This window comes from Apus apus, chromosome 3 (assembly GCF_020740795.1).
Source record: "Apus apus isolate bApuApu2 chromosome 3, bApuApu2.pri.cur, whole genome shotgun sequence".
Taxonomy (NCBI): Eukaryota; Metazoa; Chordata; class Aves; order Apodiformes; family Apodidae; genus Apus; species Apus apus.
Window position 1 is genome coordinate 95,587,460 of NC_067284.1, and position 25,726 is coordinate 95,613,185.

Genomic DNA, 25,726 nt, shown 5'->3' on the forward strand with positions numbered 1-25,726 from the left:
CTCCTTTTTCATTATTATATGTATTTTGGTTACTTCACATCAGAATGATACTCTAAAAAGGAACCACATCAAGTTTTATTTTTCTTGATTGCTGTTTTTGACTCCATAACTAGTTTGGATAACTTCTTGTTAGTAGGATAGACAATAGCAGGCAAATTATCTCCCTTGATCTCTTTCTTTATGAGTAGTCTTCCAAGTTAACAGCAAGACTAGAGTGTATCTTAATACTAGGCTGGAGGAGCATTTTGGGGGACTTGGTAACTTTTTCCTCTGTTGAACTGAGTGGTATTTTTTAGCATTAGTAGCTTAGTTTTGTTGTAGCTATTGAATTGCAGGTGGTACCTGTAAACTTACACCTTTGCTCTTGAAATATACAAATAGCTTGTAGCAGTCAGTTAATGTTCTTCAAAATTTCTTTAAACAATGGAAGTGGAAAACCAGCATGATTGGCTAAACTTTGGTAACAGGGAAATAGTATCTCAGGAAGCTTTCCATGACTGAATGACAAGGGGTAGTTAGACATGGAAGACATGTTGTTAAAAACATGTCAATAAACAAATTAAAGGTAAACAGTTATTATAAAAGCTAAGTAGCCATGAATTTTTCTCACCAAATTTTTCATAGAATCACAGAATATTAGTAGTTGGAAGGGACCTCTAAAGATCATCTAGTCCAACTTCCCTGCTAGAGCAGGATCCCCTAGAACAGATTACATAGGAATATGTCCAGGCAGGTTTTGAATGTCTCCAGGGATGGAGACTCTACAACCTCTCTGGGCAGCCTGTTCCAGTGCTCTGTTACCGTCAGAGGGAACAATTATTTTCTTATATTTAGGTTAAACCTACCCTTTACCAGTTTGTGACCGTTGCCCCTTGTTCTGTCACTGGACACCACTGAAGAGTCTAGGCCCATCCTCCTGACCCTGCCCTTTAGATATTTATAAACACTGATGAGATCCCCCCTCAGCCTCCTTTTCTCTAAGCAAAACAGACTCAGCTCTCCTAGCCTTTCCTCAAATGGTAGCTGCTCCAGGCCCTTAATCACTTAAGTGGCCCTGTGCTGGACTCTCTCTAGTAGTTCCTTGTCTTTCTTGAGCTGGGGAGCCCAGAACTGCACACAGTATTCCAGGTGAGGCCTCACCAGGGCAGAGTAGAGGGGGAGGATAACCTGCCTTGACCTGCTGGCCACAGGGAGTAAAGAAGGCTAGGTGGGAAGAGAGCTTAAAATAAATCTTGGCAACTGGACATGCCCTTTGGAGCTTTTTGCTCAGTTTTACTCGTCTTGTAGGTTTTGTTGGTATACTTAAAACATTTCAGGCACAGGAGATGACAAGTACTGAAGAAAGGAGCCTCAGCTTTGGGCAGGGGAGAGCAGAATGAGGAATCCGAGAGAGTCTGAAGCAGGTGTCCCAGCTGAAACCTCTCATTGTCTTTTTAAGGTGAAAGAAGTTAAAAGAAGGGAGTTTGGTCATTGCTTGCTCACAAGGGTGAGGGATGAAGTGCTAGAAGGTTCAGTGAGTAGTTCACTAGAAAACAAAGCTAGGGTAAAGAAAAACAGGTGATGCACTCTGGCTGCAAGGGAAAAAAGTGCCACAAAGCAGTAAGTAATTTTTGCCTATATGGGCCCTGAACTAGCTGTGTTGATGAGGAAGAAGTAACAGTGTAACTTAAAAAATATGGTAAGTAATAATAATAAAAATGCAACACTCACTATGGTAGCACAGCTTTGGTTGTTTTAAGGCAGTTGCAATTCTATTGAGAGTTAGAGCTGGAATTGATGTCATGGCTTGCCAAGAACATCATCACTCAGTGGTGCACTCTTTTGTTGTGAATCTGTCACGGTCACTGGCCATAAGGCAGGCTAAATTTGATGAGTCATCAGGTCAAAGGAGGAGATTTTTGAAGAGCACTTTTGACCTGTGCGTGATAGGTACTTCAGGAGAAGCAGTGAGCCATAGCCAAGGCTCTGATTTCCACTGCAATAGGTTGCCCTGAAATTTTGCAAATTCAGATTAAATGAATGAGAAAGGAGAAATGAAACAGCTGAAAAAGAGTAAAGATATACCAGATTCTTTGTAATGTTTCATACACTTGAAAGCACCTAGGGGAAAAAATAAAATTGATGTTAGCCATTTCTTAGTCCAGCTTCACAGATTAATAGGACTTAAACTGTTAACTCTGAAGAATAAACTGCATGACTTCAGTGAAAACCTAAGAAGATCCTGAAATACAAAAGGTATTTATTGAATTAAAGCTTAATTTAGAGCAATGGCAGGGCATGAATATCCCTAGCATTTGCACCCTTAATGCATTTCTTCTACTTTTAAAAACTACAAAAAATAGACATATCTTCCTGACCACAGTTCAGGCAGAAAGCAGGAAGACAGTTTAGCTGAGTGAATGATATAAAAAATCTAAGGTCCATAGTGAAGTTTACAGAGTGGGCATTTTGCCAAAAGCCACTTTCATGGGAAGCATAGCAAAGTACAATAGGAAACACTCTTTGTATTTTCTTCTATATCCATGCTACATAGAATAGGAAATATTTATTGTTTTCTCTAAATAGTACAAACACAATTGATCTTTTCTTCTTTTTTTTTTTTTTTTTTACAGTAAAATTAGTATAGTTTGGGCAAGGCTTTGCAATTGTCTCTCAAGGTAATTTGGCTTATACCAAGTTACAGGTTGTGTTTCCTTTCAGCCTTTAACATAAATGGCTTTTTTAGCTCTTCTCTACTAAATCTTGGAGTCCTCCTAGCACTAAAGAGTATTCTATCATTATCTTTTAGATAGTTTGAGGTGATTCTGTTGAAAGAATATTTCTGGTTGTACAGTAGCAGCCCTTGAACTGTGCTTCAGGTATGAAAGTTTTCATTAGAGATGGTTATAGTATTTTTCAAATCTCTACCTACAAGCTTATGGATTCTCTTAAAAAGCTAGTGATCTTGAATTTTTTTTTTCATTATCTCTGGAGTGTAGATTTTTTTAAAACCTATTTCCCTTATTTTATGACCACAGTCCTTTTTTACCCTCTAGCAGATTTGAAAATAGTAGTACAGTGTTTTCTGAATGAGGTCACAGCAGTTTGCCAGGACCTGAAGCCTAACAATTTCCTTCTTAACAAAATAAAGTATTTAAAAAAACTTTAAAAAGTTAATCTTATACATAAGACGGGGTCATTCTGTTTCTTACTGCTAATGCAATTCCCTCTGGGTTGATCTCTCTTACCTGAGGGCCACTCTGAAATTATGAGGTTCATTTACTTGCTAGGAGAGACACTTTGTCAATGAGTAAAACCTAAAAATTTCTTGGCAACCTTCATGTAATACCTTTTCTATATGAACACATATTTTACTGTGGCAATGTTTTAGGTAATGTAACACTTGTAACACAGAAATGCTGATCTCATAGCACATATTCTTGCATTACTCATATCCCCAAACCACCCAAAATGGAATGATATAAGATGAGCTGTTTCTTGTCTCACCCCTTTAACAGAAGGGAAATGGCATATTTCACTTAACAGCTAATAGCAACACCAAAGGAGGTTTGGAAAGCTAAAAGGTTATCTTAGATAAATTGGTTTTTCAGCTGTCTGAAAAGCAGAGTGAAAATGAAATTAAGGCTTCCTGAGAACAAGTGTGATTCATGAGTATTTAATGTCATTTTAACAGCTCTTTTAATAAAAAGTGGCGTATTAGAAGTTTTTAAGGAGCTTATGGACTCTCTGCGTCTCCAGGTTTGCTGGAGTTGAGAAACTGTGAAAAAAAAATTCTTCTATGTCATACTAAGAAAATTAACTTCAGTTGGCATGAATCCTGGTGTCAGTAGCTGCAGTTCCTCATCTGAGGACTGGATAGGTGAGTGAGGCCTAAAGAGGTTGGACCTGTTTCTTAACCTGGTTCATCACGTTCAGAACATGGTAAACTTTTTTGAGTAAGAATTTACAAGCCTGCAGAAAGGGGCTTCATGCAAAAGAACCTTTTTTTTTTTTTTTTTTTTTTTTTAACATAAGCTTGTCAGTCTTTTGTGCCCTTTGTTACCAGCAGCTTCAGAGCAACTTGGATGCAGTTATGTTGAGTGGCAAGATATGTTTAAAATCGAGAATGTCATGCTGTATTACTATGTGTTAGGCATTTATACTGTTCTGGTGGTTTTCATCTCTGGGTTTGAAAGTAAGGCTTTTATTTACAGAACTGTTGCAGAGCTACCGACCTGCAGGTGAAGTTTTGGTTACCAACGCTGGATTTGTCAGCCTCTTTCTCAGGGAGATGTAGGATAAAACACCTGAGGAAGCTGCATTGTTCCAGATCGAACATCGCTGTCCCTCAGTGATATTCATATAGTGCCTTTGTATTGCCATGTTACAGGAGTCTCAGAGCTATGGGAGGAGTCTCCATCTTTTATCTGTAATAACTTTCCTTCAGTGACACCATCTTTGTTCTTAAGGCTGTTCTTCTTACTGGTCCCTATAGTCTTCCTCTTCCTTCCCTTAGTTGCTCACCCTGTGCCCTCTTGCCTTCCTCATTTCAGTCCACCTGTGCATCTTTTCAGAGCTTCACAGCCCTTTCGCTCAACCCAGTACTCAGAAGAGTCCTCACAGCGCCCTCTCTGCTTTCACTTTGTACCACATGCTTTATTTTTCCTTTTCCTTGAATGTGTCCTGCACCATACTTTTCTTCCACACTTCCATGTTCCTTATTCTTTCTCATACTATCTCCCTGAATTGTATGTTGTCATGCAGAGCAGGGCTTTGTGAAAGCAGCTACGCTACTTCTGCAGAACAGCAATAGAATGTAAAAAATGAAAAGTCTGTGCAAAAACATCCCCTGGAAGACTGATGAGTTGAGGATGGTGCAATTGTAAAATGTCTCTTGAAACACAAAATAAATTAAAAAATTCACCCGGTACATCCAGCTTCTCCCGGTTTTGGATTAGATATCACAGTAAGCAGTCTGCATCTCAGCCACACCAAATGATGGTTCTAACACCTGCTCTGGGGTAAAATTGCTTGTTACTACAAATGGAGGAGTGGAGATGCTCTTTGTACTTGTATGTGAAATGTGTAAACCAAAAGTGAAATAAAATTATAGCAATATCTGAATTTTTTGTTACTGGTTACCAAACATACTTTTTAAAAGTTTTCTGCTACCTCAGTCTGTGTTTATTAATACTGTTGTACTTCATGGAACTTACCTTGGCTTCATTTTATAATGTTGAGAAATCACTTGGCGCGTCCTTTGCCCCAAGACAGATTCAGCTTTGCTTATCATTCCTGACAGAGGTTGTTCTGACCTGTACTTAAAACTGTTCAAGCATGTTAATTCTGCTGTCTCCCTAGGCAAACTATTCTAGTGTCCTTACCACTGGGTGGTTCTATTGGTGCCTTACAGACATTTGTCTTTAACTTTCATGGCCTTCCATGGATGCCAGAAATTGTGTTCTTTACAGCAACTTTTTTGTATTTATGAAGGACATTATGTTCTTCTCCTCCCCCGCTCCTTTTTTTTTTTTTCTTCTCTTTGTTTTCTTTCCACAGGTTAAACAGTGCTAATTTCCAACATCAGTTTTTGGAAGGCCATTAACAAATACCAATGTTTATTTTTTCTGAACTGTAATAAATTTGCGCCCTCTTTTTGGAATGACAGTACCAAAAACCAAGTATGTGATTGCACCTGAGGTCTTAGCAGGACTGTCTAGAGCAGAAGGGTTGGTAGCACACCATTTTCTTGTTTGTATTTCTAGAACAATAATGATTCTTTACACAATGACATGACAGTAAGACTCATGCTTAGTTTATGATTCATGGTAATCCCTGCATCCTTTTCTGCCAACCTTTTAACTCCAGATGTTCCCCACCCTGGAACCCTTTGTGTAGTTCTGTTTAAATGCAGTACCTTTCAGTTCTCCATATTGAATAGCATTTGATTTCCAAACATTAAGCCAGAATAACCTGCTTTTTCATCAGTTATTTCCCTAACAGTGGTGCAGCAGATAGACATATTTATTTTTCTAGAATGGAGCCTTATATGAAAACAACCTTTGTCTTCTAATGGATAAGGACAGTGTCTTCTTCTTTACTCCTTAGTAACAGAAGTAGACTACAGTCTCTCTTTGTACCTTTCTCACTCGATCCATCAGCAGAGATCAAACATATATTTATTGATCTAATATGTATATTTGTATATATATATAAAATACATATGTGTATATTTATATAGATCATGCTAGCTTGGGCAAAAATTAGGCAAGGTCGTGAGGTGGCAGGTTTTGATTGATCAGTCCCATTATGTGCTCTTTCAGTCGTCTTAATTGATGTAGACATTTTTCAATTCCTGAAAGCATATGCCACTGTTAATATTTTTAAGAAAGGGTCAGTCTGCAAGTAATAGTGACAGTGAAGGGTCCTAAGAATCCCCTGTCTTTAAATGTGACCTTGCAAAATGATGGGAGAGAAATTAACCTGTCTCTGCATTGAGGTCATGTGCAAAATATAAAGTTAATTCAATGCAAATTATATTCCATTGATTTGGTATATGCTTCTTACATAGAATTTTTTGCCATTCTCTCAGATGGAGTTGCCAATACTATGAAGTTGTATTCCTAATGCTGCCTTTAGTCATCATTTATTGATTCCTATAATGCAGCCTTCCATAAATTTGGTAATTAACTCCTTGAACCCTGAAGGCTTTATTTATTGCTTGCAACAGTAAAGAAAAAATAAGAGTTCAGCTCAGACAGTAACGTGCCTCCCATCCAACCTTCTGTTTGGTGGAACTGAGCTGTAAAAACCAAAAAAGTTTATTGCTTTTTGTCAATATTATGTAGTATTAATACCTGCTTTTTTGTATATGGTTTTATATTTTCCTGATACACTGAAAAAACAAGTGCAGTTGCATTCCTAGTGGCCTGTTGACTTTGAAATCAAATATCATGGTATATTGCATAGATTGAAATGATATAATTATGAAACAAAATTATTCATGTAACTTATTTCCCATTGGCAGACATTGTGTTGCTCTATGGAATTGTATTTTGAAGTCCTGATTTAGTTTTTATTTCAAAAACAATATCCCAAATGTGTCTTATTATAGGAAAAACTCTATTGTTTTTAATATGGCTGTTTGTCTGCCACTTGTTTTGTTCACAGGCTGTTTTATGATCTGGTTTTCACTAATATGAAAGAGTACCATAGACCAAACACTGCTGCTGAAGTTACTTTCATGAGGTTTTTCCCCCCTCCTTTTCTGTGGAAAATACCATTCTTCATTAAAAAAAAAAAAAAAAAAAAGTTTAAAACTATGCAGGAAAGGTACTTCTGTGGTAGTCACTTGATTTGTGTCTAAAAAAAATAATTTCAGAATTATAGGAGCATATCATGTAAAGTAAGTCCAGACTTTCACGAACATCATGACATCACTTCCTGAAAACACCTTTTCAGGTAATGGATTGCAGCTGCCATGACGAGCGCAGCCTTTTTATCTGCAGCACTGGGAGGACTCACTTTTGTTGTCCCATGATATTGCTGTGTATGCAGACAGATTATTGTTACCTGTGATTTTCATCTGTACATTGCACAAAGCTGGATGCTAAAGTACCCATTTTACAGATGCTTGAACAGAGGCGTACAGAAGTTAAATCATTTCTGTTGGAAGACTTTGGGGTTTGACCCAGCACCTATTGACAAACTCAGTTCTCTTGGCTGGATGTGGATCCAGCCTGTGATGGGACAGTGATCGAGTTTTACGTAATAACAAACGATGCCTTTTTCAGTAACACTGAGAAGTAACACAGCTGAGTGGTGAAGTGGTGGTCCTGGTGTTGGGCATCCAGGATGTTCAGCTGCTCTTGGTTTCCAGATTTTCTTGACAGTTGGCTGCAGGCCATTTCTGGATTTTCATTTGCCACAATACATTTTCTCAAAATGGCAAGAAAACAAAGTAAGCTTCTCAGTATTGAAAGTAACAATCAATTCTCTGAACTTGATGAAAATATCAGGACATTAGTTCAGCTATATGTGAAAAGCTGTCCAAGTGCAGAGGGCAACAATCACCAGAGGAACATAAATTAGCATTTGAAGGAGTTGCAACAAAAATTCAGGGCATTGTGTTTATGGGATGCTAGCTCAGAAGAAGGAGGGAAAAAAAGTATATTCATAATGCTGTGCCCTGAAATAATCAAGAAAAGGTAACATTCTTGTGCAGTCAGGAGAGATTATTTTCTGGAGCAGTGGAAGGCTCTCTGTGTTCCCATTTCTCATTAATATATGGCAGACAAAGCCAAGTCTCCTTTGTATTGCTAGATGAGCACCTAATCTTAAGCCGTCAGCAAGGCAGGGCTGATAATATGGAAACATTTGCATATACTGTGAAATTGGCCTATAGAAACAATGACAGTATGGCTACAGAGGGAATTGGTGGAGACCATAAATATGGTGCTTTAATTAGGGGGATAATGCTAACTGCTGACACATTCTCCTCAAAGTCTGCTTTCAGAGCACAATTGTTACGTGTTTTTTTCAAAACAAGGGAAGTTTTAGGAGGCAAATTACATTGGGTAATTCAGTTGTGGTTTTTTGAGTGGTGGACATAAAGTCACAGTCCAGGAAGTCTGCAGGGCTCCTTGTTCATGTGTATGTGGAATCAGAGCCAGAGTTGATGAAGAGCAAATAATTAATTGCTGCATAGATCAGAATTATAACATCTACAGATGTTATGTCAAATTGGCATGCTCAGTTTTAATGAAGTGAGTTTTCAGGGAATTGGATTGCTATACAAAATTTTACTCTAAAAGTTGAGGACCTGACAGCAGGCATGCAGTTACATAAGGTAGGGTGAGTTATTTAACCTACTGAACAAGACTTCATCTGTTTGCTGGGGCCTTTGCCAACTTTGCTTTCACAAGTGCTATTTGTAAAAATAGCTCCTCTCTGTCTGTCTTGTCATCCTGCTTTCTTGGACCCCCTGGTTACCCTGCTTCTAGTGATCAAGTCTAATTAAAATCTAGTCTATCTAATAAAAAAACAAAGGCAAAACCACCATATATGCATCCCTGTAAGAATATGGAGAGAGAGAGGTTTATCTGGAACTAAGTGGGAGACAGTCGCAGAGTGTTGGTTATTTTCTCAGACGATCATGTCATTGATGGTTTTCAAGGTTGGTTTTGGCAATAGGGTGGTTGCAGCAGCCCAGAATACTCTTTGGGCAGCCAGCCGTGCGTCATAGTTTGAGTTGGGACTCCCTGTGTTGCTGACCATCACCTGCAAACGCAGGACACCAATGTCTTTCCTGAGGTGTTCAGGCAGCTTCACAAAAACTTTGACAAATCCATGCAGTAGGTAAGAATTCTTGTTTCCAGACAAATGTATGGAGATACAAAGGGTTTAAGTAATTCCCTTGAGATAATATAGAAAGCCACTAGCAGAACTGCAAGCGGGAATTAGCATTTTTAGTGTCTAGATTTCTCCCTCTCTGTTTTGGGAATGCTGTTCACAGAAGGTGAGAAGAGAAGCCCTTTACTTTTTATGCTGTGTTTGTGGTGGGTTTGGGTTTTTCTGCTTGGGTTCCCACCCTCAGGGGATGTGCTTTTTATCTTTGTAATAAACAATGCTCCGTGTTGTCTTTGGGCATTTGCAGGAGGCAATTTGAGGCAGAACAGGCACCAGTAATAGCTACGTTTTACTTTTTTATTATTATTATTACTTTTATTTTATAGTCTGGGTCATTCCAGTTCAGGCTTCTAAATCTGAGAGATGCTTATTCAGAGTATTTGCAGCAAGAGCACATGAAAATAATGTAACAGGAATCTTTTTTTTTGTAGATTCACTGAATGAACTACAGAGTCACTCAGTGCTGCATTGAGCTAATTTATTGCAGAAGGAATGGTAGGTGTGAGGAGTCTTGCTGTCCATTGGAAGACCATAGCAGTCTGAGTAATGTCAAGTTTAATCTACACGTACATCAGCACTGCACTGCTGATTTTGTCTTAAGCTGTTTCCTCCCAAGGAGCACTATCTTCTGAAGTCTCCTGTGTGTTTGGGCTTTGTGCCACGTTCCCTTTGGACCATCACAGTGTTCTGTTCCAGATTTTACCTATGGAGCTGCTGATCTGCTCTTCAGTGGTACAAAAGAGAGAGTTCAAAGCAGTACACCAGATGTGAACCCAGTGGCTGACCTGGTGGGAGGCATAGTCTCAAGGTTGAGTGGCTATTTGTTTAGTTTTTCCCTTTCTGGGAATAGTAGTGCATTGTGTGTTTCATGGTCACTACATAAATCACATATCTAAGTGTGTAGCTGTGGAAAAATCCCCTGGGAGTAGGTCCCACACCCACAGAGACTCGGACAGTGTATAGTAAAAAAAAAAAAAAAAAAAGGCAAATCTTCTACTTGAGGCGGTGCTAAGTGCAAAATATACAGAAGGAAACTCTGTACGAGACCTTTTTCCTCTTTGAAGACTTTTCCTTTCCCCTGGTGTGGAGGACATAAAAAATTATGGCATGCAGTGTATCAGAATTAGAGAGATGGGAGACGCAGATGGAAAGAGGGAAACGGCCTTGCATGCCAGCCTTTAAACCTTCTTCCTGTAACTCATCCTATTTTACATGGACTGCTAATTGAAATAGTTTCACTTTTTTCAAGCTTGTTGAAAATTATTACACACAAGCACATTTATAGCCACCAAGAACCTGATTTTAAATATATTAAAGCAAACAGGTCAGTCATTCTTCATTCTGTCTAGCTAAGGTTTTTCTGTTTTTCAGTAAACTGCAAAATGTCTTTTTGTCCTCAAACACAGTCTTCAAGTGAGAGAAAGGAATGGTATAAAAGACAAGCATTTACCAGTGCTAGAGAAGCCAAGGACGTGCAAAGAAAACAGATTAATTTAGCAGCAAATAGGCAATTGCCGTGAAGAGCAGTTCTTACAGCAGATACCTTGCATAGCCAGCAAAGAGTCTGGAGTGGGAGTGATGTACTGAGATAACCTCACAATTTAATCCCTAAACAGCGGTAGCAACATTTTGAATCTTTGCGGGCATTCCAAGGCCTCGTCAGAGGGCACAGCTGCAAAAGAATTGTGACAATCCTTTCAGTCCACGCCTTCTGAAACGTGTAGTGTTGTGGTGGTAAAAGTTGTTTCTTAATTAGAACTGAAGGGTCCTGAATAAGTGAGCAAACAAAACTGTTAATATAAAAGGCTAATAATTGAGTTTATGTAATGAATAATGTCTAATTCAAGCTGACAGCTGGGAGGCAATTTAGTTGTGGTTTGTTTGGATTTTTTTAACTGTAAAGATAAAGATCAACGCTCTCACCTTATTTAAGCTTGATTTTTTGCATTTTAAAATCCTAGTGAGCTGCTTGTGATTTGAAACAGGCCTCTGCTTCATTATATATACATTTGTTGTGCATTTTTTACAAGGAGCTAGAATTGGGTCCTTGTCACAGATAGGGAAACATGAGAGAAATGAAATAATTTATGAATACAAGTGTAACTTATCTGGTCTAGTGTCATCATGTGCTTTGGAAAAAGTTAAGAACAAGTCAGTTGGTGGATTGATTTTCAGGGCTTTTTGCTTCTCTGTTTGAAGCATTGCTTCAAATCTAGTCTTGGCATTGCAATTCCATCAAGATTTGGAACCTGTTTTTGAAGTGCAGAGTTCCAGTAGGTCTCTGACATCTAAGAAATTGTGTTACATCTGCCTTTGCAATTTAGCAGTCATAGGAGCCCTCAGAGAGTTTCAGTGCTGGAGCATATCTGGGTGTGAGGATTTGCATGCATTTATGAGGAGTAATGAAACTGTCAAAGTGTTGCAGCTCCCACTCTTTTCCTAGTTCCGACTAGTTTCCACACTCTTGTCTTCCTCCCTGAAAGGGAGGGACAAAGGGAAGCCTCTGGATATGTTTGGACAGTGAGTGATTTAGTCTTTTTGCGGATTTTTATTAAAAGATCTGTATATCCTATAAAGGCTTGGTTAGTTGTATAGGAACTGCAGCTTACACATTGTGAAACATGAAAGCTGCAGTTTCTACAGGAACTGCAATTCTGTGCAATGGAAAATAAAGGTATCCTGTGTTATTTACTAACTTCTCTTACTGCTTGTACCCTGTCCTGTGGGCTCAGGAGTCCATCCAGTAAAGCATGCAAGAACTTGCAGATGCTTAAGCATACAAGTACTATTGCAGGCATGGGCTTAAATGCTTTGTTGTCCTAACCCTTCAATTCCCTGACAGATTGTATTAAAATTACATATTAGAATGATCATACATAACCTAAATGAAGAGCAGGCTAGAAAGACAGTGAAGATAACTTGATGTTGATGAACTGTGTGCCTCTTTCTAGTTTGCCACTGAAAGTACGTAAACCAGTTTCTTTATGCAAGTAAGGAGTGCCCTGAGCACATTGCAATATACTTGATCAAATTCATATAATGGGACCTGTTGGTATCTGTGAAAGCCTAATGTAACAAATGGGAGATTGTTCTGTAGTTTCAGCTACTACTGTACTATTTTTATTTCACTTTTTTGAACAAAAACTTGTGTAATTGAAAATCCATTCTGTATCTTTTGGAATGCATTTACAGAGCACATGTAACTTTGAATAAGACACAAATAATATTATTGAGGAGTAGTCTGGGCTACAATTGGATCTGAAAAACTTTGAAGGAAATGGTGTATACACTGATGAGAGCCTCGAGCTGGTTAAACCCTGTTAAGGCCATAACCTGGAAGAAAAATGAAGATACCAAGGGTAGAGCAGAAAGGAAAAAAAATCAGCTTTCAGTCAAGACATTTTGTTGCTGTTGTGATTAGAGCAGACTTGTTTCCAAGAAGCCAGGACAGCTTTCCCTTCTGAAAACTAAGCAGAGGAATTTGGACTGTGGACACTCCCACAACAGTGGCAGCACCTGCCCAAACAAGCAAGTCTTGGCTGCGAAAACCCAGGCATTTAGAAACTCTTGCAGGTGTTTGTACAGCTTAAATTTTACTTTGCTGGTATTTTCCTTACCACAGTAAATTAATTTAGTTGGAGGGCCTACCAGCAAACTGAGTCATAATGCTTACACAAAGACATTTGCAAAGACAGGGTGCTTGGTCATTTGTTCGCCGGGTTTTGCGTGCGTGAGTCGTATTTGCTGGAGGGAAGAGGAGACAAGACACAGCACGCTCCCTTCCCACAGCAAACCCATAGCTTGGTGCAGCAGGCAGCTTGCAGTGCGCTTGCTCCACGGGCTTGCCAGCAATGACAAAGCAGCATTGAAAGCACTTGGCAGCAGATTATTAACTGAAATTATTTGACTTCAATAGATTTTTTTCCCCAGTCTAAAGCTTTTGACTGCCATTTGGTTTAGATTGAAATTGAGAGTTACTATCACTCATAGCAATACTGCAGTGTTATTAAGGGGCACCAGTGTCTCTGGGCTTGTAGGTCTGGCTTCCTAGATGTTTGTGAGTTATATGTTTCTTCTATACCTTTGCTACTGCCTTTTTTTTGAGGAGTTTGTGCAATTGGTTGGAGTTTTTAATGATTTTGCTGATTATTCTTTATTCTAGCTATTGTATATATCTCCAGGATGAGGTTGGGCTCAAGACTTTCTTACCTTGAGGACTGCAACATACAGTCTGCTTTGCTCTCTGTCTTATTGCCCATACATCCCAGCTGTCAACATTTTATTTGTCACTTCTAGTCTTGTTATTTATTTGCCCATAATATTTAATTTATCCCCTGGGTTTTTGGTTGGTTGTTTTTGGTCTATTTCCATTCAATGTACACACCTCTTTAGAATATTATTAGGAAGCTTTAGTTGTATGAAGTAGGAGTCATGATGAAGCCACAAGTTTCTGCATCAAGATGCTAAAAGATGGCCTTTATACTGTTCTTAAATCATCTGGGTTAATGTGGAGCATGCTTGCTCTAGGTGGCCTCTTGCATTTACAGTGGTAAGTGACCTCCTTTCAGTTACCTAGTTTTATATTTCTGCTAAGGCCTGTGGAGGGCTGAAGCTCCTCTGAAGCAGTACAGGTGAGGGATACTCACATAATTTGCTAGTTTTACCTAGTTCATCATGGTATCCTTGTAACACATGGCCAACTCCTGTGCTGCTGCATAGCCTGTATGCTGTTCAGTGCTATTAGCAAAGGGGCTGGGCTTTGAATGGACCTCCAAACAGACATAGTTACTAGGGGCTGAGGGCCCTCTTTCATGTTTTCTGTGTTTAGAAGACAAGTTAAAGAAATTCAAAGCAATGCATGCCAGCATTTTTAATTCAATAATTAAATTAACTGTGACTGCAAGACTCCTTTACTTGTAAAATATGGTGCTGCTGGATAGGGTGAATAAGAAGGTGCATGAGGCAGGGAGTACAAAGCTGTACAGGCTTTGCTGGAATGAACTGTATGTGCTACTGTATACATTGCATCACTGAAAAACTGTGGGTGGCTCTTGGAGTGCAAGTCTGCTCTGCACTTGTGCTTCAGTTATTTGTGCTTTGCCAATTCTGTGTGTCCTTCTTAAAGTGAAGCGTGACCCACAGCCTGGTGGAGAGAAAGGCTGAAGTTGCAACTAGAACTTGGGAAGAAGCTCATTGTAGTTGCCACTTCAGAAATAAAATGGTCTGAGTGGCTGAATTGTGAATATGTGGTCTGACTGTGCAGGGAGAATATGTTCCCAGGGTAGGCCCTAGGAAAGTTCTGGGCTTGGCTCCTGGAGTCTGTGGCAGATGGGAGCTGGATACAGGAACACACAGATTTGGGAACACACAGATCAGGATCAAAGGCAGAAAAATGGACAGACTCCTTCCAGGACACTGGGTCCCTCAGATTTATACTGAGTGTGATGCGCATGGGATGGAGTACTTGTTTGGTGAATTTTGGTCACCCGTCGGGTCCTCTCCTCCCCACTGAAGGGTCACAGGTGTGACGCCTGTACTCCCTTCTGTTTCCAGAGCATAAGATGTTCAGCAGAAACAAACACTGGCCTTGGTTCTGCATACCATTATCTAGTAGTAGCTATAAACATGGAGTATTATCACTGACTGAAAAATGTCATCAATTTCAGCAAGTGCAGCTACTTAGAAGAGTCTTAATTGAAAAGTAAAATAACTAGAAAGAAAATTGGTTCTATCCTGGCTCAAGTCAGGACAGTGAGAGAATAATTTGTGTGGCTATACTTGAGCACTACTAATTCTCTGGCGAGTAGTTGTGGGTGATAATTGCAGATCATTTGCTTGGAGGAGAAGTGGCAGGTTTCTTTGCAGATTCCACAGGTCTGAGTTGTCTGACATTACTGAAGGATGGCTCTTTGCTGAGGTTCAAACACTTTCTCTGTAAGCAGCATGTAACAGTGTCATAATTATTTTTTCTCTGCAGACATTCTCCAAACTAGGTTAGTTCATCATTCAGCAATTGGCTTTTGTTTGGAAAAGACCCTGTGGTGGGATAACTGCATAAAAATACCACAAGGCAAAATTGTGCACTGCCTGGCACTAGCCTGAAAGCAGCGGGAGGAGGCTAGAGAGAGTGGGAGTTAGCCCCTGGATCTCACACTCCTGATCTCACCAGGAGCCTGCTGTGGCCCTTGGAAGAGAGCTCTGGTCCCCACCATCTTCCTCTGGGGAAAGTCTCTCAACCTTCCGCTTTGAACAAAGGAAGGGATGAGCGTTTTACAACTGTTTGATGTATCCGCACAATTCAGATTTGTTGCCATTTAAGAATCACAGAAACCTGTATTAACCACTTTTCTGCTGTCTGGCTGGTGTGCCAAGGCAAAACTCACTTCCTACCCCAAGTGCTGCTGTGCGGCAGGAGCCCACTTGTGCTTTTCAGCAGAACAGCTGAGCTTTGCAAGAACTGGCTGAAGCTCTGCAGCTGGGTTGGATCCAGGCCCAAGAGAGAGAGCTGTTAATGGTGTGATTGAAGCCTTTAATTTAACCCCTTACCAGCAGTTGTGCTGATTATTGTTGGAGCTGTCAGATGTCACTGTCACACCATTACCTTCAGAGCAAAATTTGCTGCAGCAGTAAGCCCTGAGAGCACAGCTTCCATTTGCTGCGTCACCATGTGGGGCCATTACTGTTAACTACTCATCTGCAGCAAAAGCGTTTCTAGTCCAGCCTTACTTTTAATGTAAATAGAAAATGAAGAATATTTCTATCAATATTTTTGTAGATACAGAATTACGTCATGAATATGTGGAAGGCAATAATTGCTTCTTAGTATTATCAAACAAGGTTGCTGTGCATATTCTTTGTAAATACACAGAGTTGTGTAATATGGTATAATGGCCTTCAATGGTAATTTTTCCCTCTGATGGGAACAATTTTGCATGTCTTCTTTGGGCCTAAAAATACAATAGAGTGCGTCAGAGATGATTTGAAATTCAGTTTGATAATAATCCTCATGTCATGGCCAGTCCTGAAGACTTAAATAAGTAAGGATTTGGCCCAAAGCATGTATCAAATCTAGACTTCAGTTTCAAAGCTAAAGAGTGGAAGTTTCTGTATCAAAGGCAGTTTTTGAAGGGAGGATGAATAAATACAGACTAGCAATTTATGGTCTCCCTCACTTTCTAGGAGACTTTGAAGTTAGCATCCAACTAGCCACCTTTGTCTCTCTTCCCTCACCTCCCATGCCCTGGAGTGCATTTATGCAGGTTGAGAGTGAGCAGTTCAGTGCCTAGCTCTAGGGAATGAATTTGCATTAGCCATCTTAGTTTTCACATACTCAGTTTCACATACCTACACAGTAAACAAAACCAGTTTGATTTCAAGCTAGACATTGATTCTGCTTCTTAAATGGTTATAAAAGTCAGGTTAAAAAAAGCCCCAACCAAACATATAGCATCTTTTCCCAGTATAACCAGTTTCTTTCCTGCTTCAAGTGTGTCATCTTAAAAACAATTCTGAAATAAACTGGTTTTCATAATAAATTTGTTGTAGTAGAAAATGTTAACAAAGATTAAGTTCCCATATGATGACACAAGTTTGTCTGATAGAAAGTTTTTCCAAGTCTCTTCTGATCTGTAGTCCTGCTGTTTCTACTGTCAGAGCAGCTGAAATTAGGGTCAAACCCTACCAGCCTTCCATACTTACAAGTGATGAAATACACAGCATGTCATACCATGTTGTTACAGCTTTCTGACTGGGTTCTCACGGAATTATGGAGTCACTAAAGGGGAACTAAACTGGATCAAAAACATTAAAGTGCAAATCAGCAGAAAAGGCCTGCTAAATCTAAAATGCTGAGAATTGATGGATTGAAAGCTAGAACTGCAAGACTTTTTGCTAACAAGACGCCTGGGTTCACGGTGTCTGCATTTTTGGGGCTTGCAGCTATTGATAGTTTTAACCTCTGAAAGAGGAAAACAGAGGTACAGTTTTACATTCAGTTGGAAAGCAAGAATCCATTTTGCCCAAATATTTGAAGTTTTGACGTAATTCTTCTTGCATGGAAGGATGCAACAGGAGACTTTTAATTTATTCATGGAAAGATGAGAAAACCAGTAAATGTGCATGTAGGCGTAGTGTCATTATAAGAACATTTGTTGAGGATGTGGGATAATGTGTGCCAGGTTCTGGCTCAACTTCACTCTGTGTTACATGGTTTTGTGGCCTCTTACCTGTTTTCTACTTGATTCTTTCTCTTCTCTGAAAAATTAAAAAGCAAAATCCATTTCTTGAGCAGTGCACTAAAATTTTCAGAAATTCTGTGCTGGATGTTTCAAAGTCTTATATCTAGTAGATTTTTCTTAATTAAATAAAGGTAGTAGTCCTATTCCGGAAGGTTCAATTTAATGTTTAAAAGAAAAAAATCAGAGAAGATGTATGTACTTCTATACAAACAGACTTCTTAAAACTGGAAACTTGGATGTAGGTGCAGATTTTCCTGGAGGCATATGAAGCCAGGAGGAGGTCATGAGTTCTGAAAAGCATGGCCTGATAGCAGCAAGAGACAGCCCAAAGGGTAGCAGTTTTAGCAAAAACAGTGGTGCCAGATTCCTCAATGAACTGGTGTTTTTCTTCCACTGCTCATGATGCTATCAAGTTCTGAATTTTTATTTTGCCCAGTGCAGCTGAAAGATTAAACAAAAAGAGATGAATCTCTTCCATATTTATTTTGTTTTCGCTTTGAGTCTCTGTAATGTGAGAAGTCTCAAGTAAATGAGATGGTGAGAAGTGTCTTAATTTTACTGCTGTAGCCAGTCTGTGCATTACAGTGACTGTAATGATGTAACTTGCTGACAAAAAATGCATTGCAGTTTATCAGCTTGACATAAATTGGAAAAAAAAAACAAAACACTTTAAAAGTCAGGGAAAAATTTTAACTAAAAGAAAATCCTTTGTTTTCCACTAGATAACTTTTTTTTTTTTTGTCTGTCTTATTTTTAACAAACAAATCTCTACTTTCCCAGAATGAAATTAATGCAAAATTGTTTTGTTGTTTGTTTTTTCCCCCCTGAAATAAGGAACTTCATTGCGGGTACCCCGTGCACCTGTGGTAATACAAAAACCAACAACTTTGCGGATTGCTTAATGAGCAGTGCCTTACTCTTGAATTTCACCAGGGTTTTTAAGGTCTTAGTAACTCCAAGTCAACTGTAGTTCCTGTTTTCTGCTATAGATCTTCTGAATAATTCATTGACAGCTTATTATTTGGCACAACAGGAAGTGAAAATAATACGGAGTTTTTAAATATCAGCTAGCACAATAAATGGTGATGTGAAAGGGAGCGCACTTGTAAAAATGAGTGTTACGATAACAACGCATTTCACAAGAATCTCTGAGACTTGAGTGTATTGACTGATTCAGCATGAAAGCTTCTATTCATTTGCAGTATAGATCATATGAAATTTCACATGCTGGGGGCATGGGTTTTGGCCTTGTAGATGCACAAATACAGTATCAATTCAAATACAACATACAGTGGACCTGTGTTGTTATCCTGTGATTCCATGATAGGTCTGTTTGAAAGGTCTTGTAGCACAGCTGTAGAAGTTTCCTGAAGGCATTGGTCTGAGCCTGGGCTTCCCTTTGTCTTTCCTTGCTGGATGTCAAAAATGTAATACAGCTTTTGTTGATCTTGAAAGTATTGAAAAGAGAAATTGAGAAAATGGCAAATAAATTTAATGCAAATGTAGTACAGCTGTGCATGCATGTAAATGAAAAATCAGTGAGGTCTGAAAAACTTCAGAGCAAAATGGCAAACATCACTGAACCTGAAGAATTAGTGTTCTGAGTTTAAGAGCACAAACAAACAGATCCGGGACCACTGATATTTAGAAAGAAATTTGGCATATTCTGCCATGGCTTTCAAGGCAGGGAGCTATTCATAATTATTTTCATCTTATTGGTGATGCTGTGAGTGCTACACTTCAAACCCACTCCAACCTCCTGGCCTGGCAGTTCCAGGAAAGCGGTGTGGGGGGTGTGTGGTTCACAGAGATGCTGACTTCCTCATTACTTGAGACTATTGGTTCAGGTAGTGGATGAGGTCAAGGTAGCTACTTGCAGCTGTAGCTGTCCTTGCTGGAGGACCAACAGCTGAGAGAGGACACTGTCCCTGGCTGACCAGGCTGTTCCTGCTCCACAGTACACTGTAACAAAAAATTGTTTGTTCATTTATTTTCTCCCTTGTGTTATTTTCCTATAAGCCAAAATCCTCTCCCTAGGGGAAGTGGCAACTCTTCCCCAGGCCCATTGCCAGCTCCTGCAGAAGAAAGGCCCCTTGCTTTAGGCAGTGTCTGGTTGGGCTTTGCCTCATGCCTCCCTCACCTACGTCACATCCTGAGCACTCTCCAGCTTTGCATTTACCCATTCTTGATATGTTGAGGTTTTTGTGTGTTTGTTTGTTTGTTTCCATCCCTCTGAAATACCGCCGCTCTTCCTGATGCCGCGCTCTATCTTCAGGTTCTCACTGGAAACCCATGTCATTCACACTGTTTTCTTCCATTATTTCACCTCACAAAACTTCTTTTTGGCCTTACCTGTATGGTAAAAGTTAATGCTGGCAGACCTCAGGAGCTTTAGGCAAAAATGACAGGACTTACCAGTCCTATTTAATACCAGCAAGAGCTTGAGTATAGCTGCAGTTATGCCAGCACAAGAGCACTGTACTGTTTTACCACTTGAGTAATGGATGTAAGATACATCAATCAAAGACCTGCTGTGTCCCAATCACATTTGTACACCTCTATATTAATACGTTTTTAGCACAAGGACAGCTACCATAGTTCTAGGCTTCCTTCATCTTGTTTGGAAAATTGATCAGAAGGTATGTGATTTCCCCACTGCAGAGTGCTATATTCCCATATCGACTTCTCCTTTCTCTTAAACCTATTGCTGGTGTTTTTTGTCTTTGTGTTGTAATTTTGCTGGATTCGGTCCCCATTTGTTACAAATGGATTTATGAGTTATCACTGCCTCACTTTTCATTTTTACAGAGCTTTACTAAAGCTGCAGTTTCTTTGTAATTGCTAACGAATTACATTTTTCAAAATCATCACAGAATGTTTTTCATCCCCTGTGGCTTCCAGCATTAGTGTTGAATGCAATGTATTCGAGATGGGCAAAAAAAACCCTTTCAGTTTGTATTGCTGGCAGACAGGAAAGTGTCAAACATTCCCCCCCATGACATGTTATGTTCGATAGATTCCAGCATTTGTGTCAAGCTGGGAGGCATGATATTTCTTCCCTACCTAATACTAAAAGCAGGCAATTGAGTGCTGTAGCAGCATGTTCTCTCTGAAGCTGCATTTAATCAGTAGTTACGCTAAGTGTGTACCTATGTCTGCACTGCTGTATGAGGCACCAAGACACTTAGGCTGCTGTTTCATGTGTAGAAGTATTTCTTGTTTGAAATTCTTTTTTTTTTTTTTTTTTTTTTTCCCCCCCCCCCCCATTTGTCCTGCATAGCTCATTTCCTTACTCCAGAGGTTTGCTGCTGCTGCTGCAGGATATTACCATTTAGCATGTGTCAGCTCTGGCTCTAACGTGCAAGAGTAATGGAGCAGAAAAGCCTTTACTCTTCACTGAAACAGCTAAGAGGTTGGTGCAGAGGCTTTGAGGCTCAAAATGGGACTTTTACTAATCTATACCACTGGGAACTCGCTGAGGTGCTTAATTCCCTCAAATGCTTGCTGAGGTGGTTGCCACAGGGATAGATCTTTTTTATTTCTTTACCTGTGACTCAGAGCTAGTGACTTGTAGACAGTTTCCATTTATGCACCTGCGTACCTGCCCAGTCTCTGCACAAGGGCTTCCCATCACCTTCTCCAAAACCTCTGTAGATGCTAAACTATGGTATGTGGTAGAGGACACCAGCTAGAATGATTGCTTTCAAAGTAAAGCAAACTCTTAGAGACCTTTGGTGCTCTGACTATCCTTCAGATATATCTTTGTTTAATCATTTCAAAAGCTAGACTAGAATATGCTGTGTGTGATCAGAGCAACCAGGGAAAATGTTTGGGGAAAGGCACTGGCAGAATTTTCTCTTGGAAGTTTTCTACTGTAGGTGCCTTTAGACCTGCTAAAATGGTTTCATAAAAATCTTTTAAAGTGTATTAACATTTTACCCATTTCTTTTTTCCACTGGTTATGCCACAGGATTTTCCCACCACTCAGCCGAGTCTCACTTTGCACAGTTGCTCTCTGCACAGTGAGATTAATCCTGTCTTGGGATCTGCAGAGGAGTGTTTAAATTTATAATTCAAATTTGTACAGCTCCTGTGGCAGAAACTGTGAAGAAGTTCATAAATTTTTAATTAGAAGGGATTCATTCAATGAATATAATTTCCTAAACTGACTTAAGTTGTGGTGCGGAGCATAAATGAATCTTAATGTTTAGGTGATTAAAAGACAGGCATTCACCTAGAATGTATGAGTTCTACTCTGGGTACCCAGTTTCTTTTTCAATGCTCATCTGTCCATGCTTGTGCATTTCAGGGGCAGAACAGCAACGCCTTCAGATAGGCCATGTCCCTTATCTGTTATCTTACATACAAAACAACTGAACTGAAGTTATCACAAGGGGAAAAGTCTCTCATGAATTTAAAACCTGCCATTCCAGTCAGTAAATTAGTTTCCAGCTTCTTCACTGTGTATTTTGTGATTTCTTCCCATATGCGTTTTTCAAGCTTAGCTCATAAATGATTGTAAAACTGTTTTCAAGATTTTTATAAGGGAAGGTAGTATATAAAACCAAAATCACACTATTTAGAAGCCTGCAATAATTTGAAAAGAAAGTGTATCCAAATGATCACATAAATTGCACTGTGCAAAGTAAGAAGAAAAGCTACCTGTGAAGAAGTTTCTTTCTTGAGCCCTGAGGCAAACATCTTGAGGCCTGAAGCATAAGCCACAAGTCCTGCTTGTGAAGCTTACAACTCACATTTTCTTTCAAAATGAGAGATTTGTAAAAAGCACTTTGGTGATTTGCACTTGTGCATCAGAGCTCCCAAGCCTGTTTGTCTCTGCATTCGCTTTCTGCAGCACCCACAGTGCAGAAGGGTTGGTGATACAAGGCAGTACCTGGGCAGCACAACGCCTGTAGACCTTCCCTTTCTTTGGCTGTTGGATCTTAGTTTCAGCCTGGACCTTGGGGCCTCATCCTGCAGCTGTCCCCATTATGGCGTCAGCTTTGGGTAAAGGAGGAGACAGGAAGGAAATAGGACTGATAAGAATATGGCTTTAAGGCTGGGAGAAGAAAATGTTTCTGCAAATTGAGATTGTTTAAAATCAACTGTAGGTGGCTTTATGATGCTAGATTAAATTCAGTGGGCTCCACTCTACAGGATATTAGCATTACTAATTTTTAACACCTGCCTCTGGCTTTATTATCAGTAGTTGAGATTCTGTGCTGCACTAACCTTGGACCTCGAGGGGAACTGCACAAGCTGGTGCTAAGCCACTGTTTGCACTCTCTCTTCTGTGCTCCTTGGGGGTTAGATACAATTTATTAATATCCCAGTTTTTCCAGAATCTTCAGATCGTAGTTGCTATGATTTAACAATGTGTTGGATGTTTGCAGCGTGCACCGACGCTGTCTGGGTGACTCGGGCACACTGCATAGTGTGCAGGTGTCTTGAATGTCTGGTACACCTCAGACAAGCTTTATGGGCATGCATGGAGGGCAGTAGACTGCTAGAACAAAATACCTATCACTCTGATATCTGCTTTGTCTAGACCAGAGTCCTGGAAATGCAGGCGAGGGATGTCTGTTACTGCAGTGGCTGTTTGTATAAATCCAAGCTCTCCTCTACTTAATGTTTAAGATTTGGTTGAGAAGGGTGAAAGATGTACTTTCATGAAACACGTCTTTGAAAACATGTTTTGAAAGATGGTATAGGGTGCCTGAGAGTGTGCTAATGCTACAACATTTGCTCAAACTTCTAGAATTAGCCCTTGGTATAAAAAAGTCCAGTCCCTATTGGATTAAAGTCAACCCAACTTGTGGATTTTAATGTGAGTTTTAGTGGATTTTAACCTAAATGAATAGTTGCTCAAGGCTGTTGAAAGTTCTCTCAGTTGTGTTCTAGATCTATGCCAGGAGTTCAGACAAGAGTAGTGCCATCCTTAGTATTTTCCTTTGTTTGTCTAATAGCAATAGGAGAAATATCATTCTGCTAATCACAACAGTATAGGACTGTCAGGTGTTTTGCATTCCAGCATTACAAAGTAGAGCTTTAGAGGAAGGAGAGAAGAGTTGTCCTTGCTTCTGTCCTCCATAGTAATCTTGATCCTTTAAAACTGCTCCTGTTCTGTGATAGGCTAGGCTGGACAGTAAATGAGAAAAGAGAAAGCAAATGCAATCAGCTTTTTTAGGATTTTATTCTGTGGGGTTTGCAGCTGGCTGTTCAGCTGAATAGTTTTAGGCTGAAAGTAGTAACTTTCCATCTAATTGCAATCTCAGGCTATGACTTAATGAGCAACTGCTCAGGCAAAAGACTCCTATAAGCCCTGGGAGCAGATAGTTTCTAAAAACTAGCATATTTTAAAACAAAACAAAACAAAAAACCCAAACAAACAAAAAAACCAACACAAAAAACACCAAAACCCACCAAACACTTGCAGCACGTACTTTTTTAAGGCAACAGATAAATAATCAGAAATGAGACGTTGGAGACATGATGGATTCTCCTGACTGGCTGTGTGAAACTTTAAGCTGGAATAGCTGGTAAAATGCTCCCTTTTTCACCTGTGCAGCAGTGTGTGGGCAAGTGAGGTGCTTGTGAACAGGAAGTGTTCAGAGAATGGGGCTTGTCTCTCCCTCTTTATGGACTGCTAGGTGGGGGTGGGAGAGTGCCTGAGGAAGATTCGCAGCAATGTGTCTGCAGACTTTTCCAGATGCAAAACTTAATTGGATTCCATTTTGATGGAGCTAATGCAGAAGGAGAGGGATGCCTGTTGCCAAATAGCTAATTTGACTTCCCTGATCTGTGAACATCTGTGGAATTTCCCTGGGCTTGGTCCAGCTTCTGCTTGAGTAGAGGAGTCCTGTTGGATCTATCAGGAGGAGAATGGGGTTGCCTGTTCATGCTGACTTCCACTCAAGGACTTCAGTTCCTTTTCTATTATATAAAATTAGCAGAAACAGACATGCAGACCATGCACGGTCAGGCAAAATCCCCCAGTTGGGCAATGAGCCTATGTCAGCCTTATTTATTAGCAAGAACATGGCCATGATCCATCCTATGCCCTGCTGGCTGCCATGGCCAGCAGTGCAAGCCGACTCAGTCCTGTGACTGTAGAGTAGGCTCCTCTCTACTCTAGATCTTCCAGACTTTCTGGGCAGACTAATCCAACACTGCTTCATGGCATTCAGTGTTCATTTCCTGTTTAGTATCAAAAAAACTGTGTTTCCAGAAAACTGTGTCTGGTTTTCTTTTTTGTATTAAATCTTGAGAACATTTTGTCACCCTTTCTGTAAACAAAGGGCATAGGAAGTGCCATTTCACAGAGATAAGAGACTTACATGTAGGCTGAGGATTGCATGAACAGAATGACTGTAAGTAGGTTCCCCCATGGTTTCACATGCAACCAGCGAAGTGTAGTTGTCAGTACTAGCAACTATAATTTCTTTCTCCATTCTAATTGGAGTTTTCCCACTGACTGCAGCTAGACTTGTTAATAGTATGTGCCTTTTAGGCAGCTGGCTTGCAGACTTAAATTAGATACCACCAGTGGAACTCGCCTCATCTAACTTGAGGGAGCTGAAACCTGTCAGGCATGTTGTTTTGTAAGAGTTCCTGACTCTTTCCATTGACTGCAAAGGGACTCTGGATGACCAGGTCCTGGTCATGGTTAAGTACTAGATGTTTGAAGGAATTGTGTCCTGCTGACAAATTTCCGTGTGAGAAACAGGCCTTGCTGAAAGGTATCTGAATCTTCTCAGTATTTTTAGCTCAGAGAATGCTCTTTTAATGTCAGGTTTTCACTGTGTGTTCTTCCTGAAAGTAGCTTTTTTGAAATTGCACTTAAAGTTATCTAAAGTAATGTGTGATGATCTAGTGAAATAACATAGCCCTCTTTCTATTTTCTTTTTAGCTACTTCTGTCTGGCAATTTTACCTTCTTCTCCAGTAATTCTAAATTACCTAAATTCTCCAGTAATAAGGATGGAATAAGCCATTTTACTGGCGTATTTAAGATTTTTTTCTGAAAGTAGTTTGTTCTGGAGAGGTTAATGTTTCCCATTTGCATGGCTTTGAGGTAGTCCTTGGTTCTCTTACTGGTTCTCC

General features: G+C 39.8%; 1 protein-coding gene across 4 annotated transcripts in view; it reads left to right on the top strand.

Moving 5' to 3' along the window:
• LOC127382222 (SAM and SH3 domain-containing protein 1-like) overlaps positions 1 to 25,726 on the top strand; it is a 555,361-nt gene that overhangs the window by 465,292 nt on the left and 64,343 nt on the right. The window lies entirely within an intron of this gene.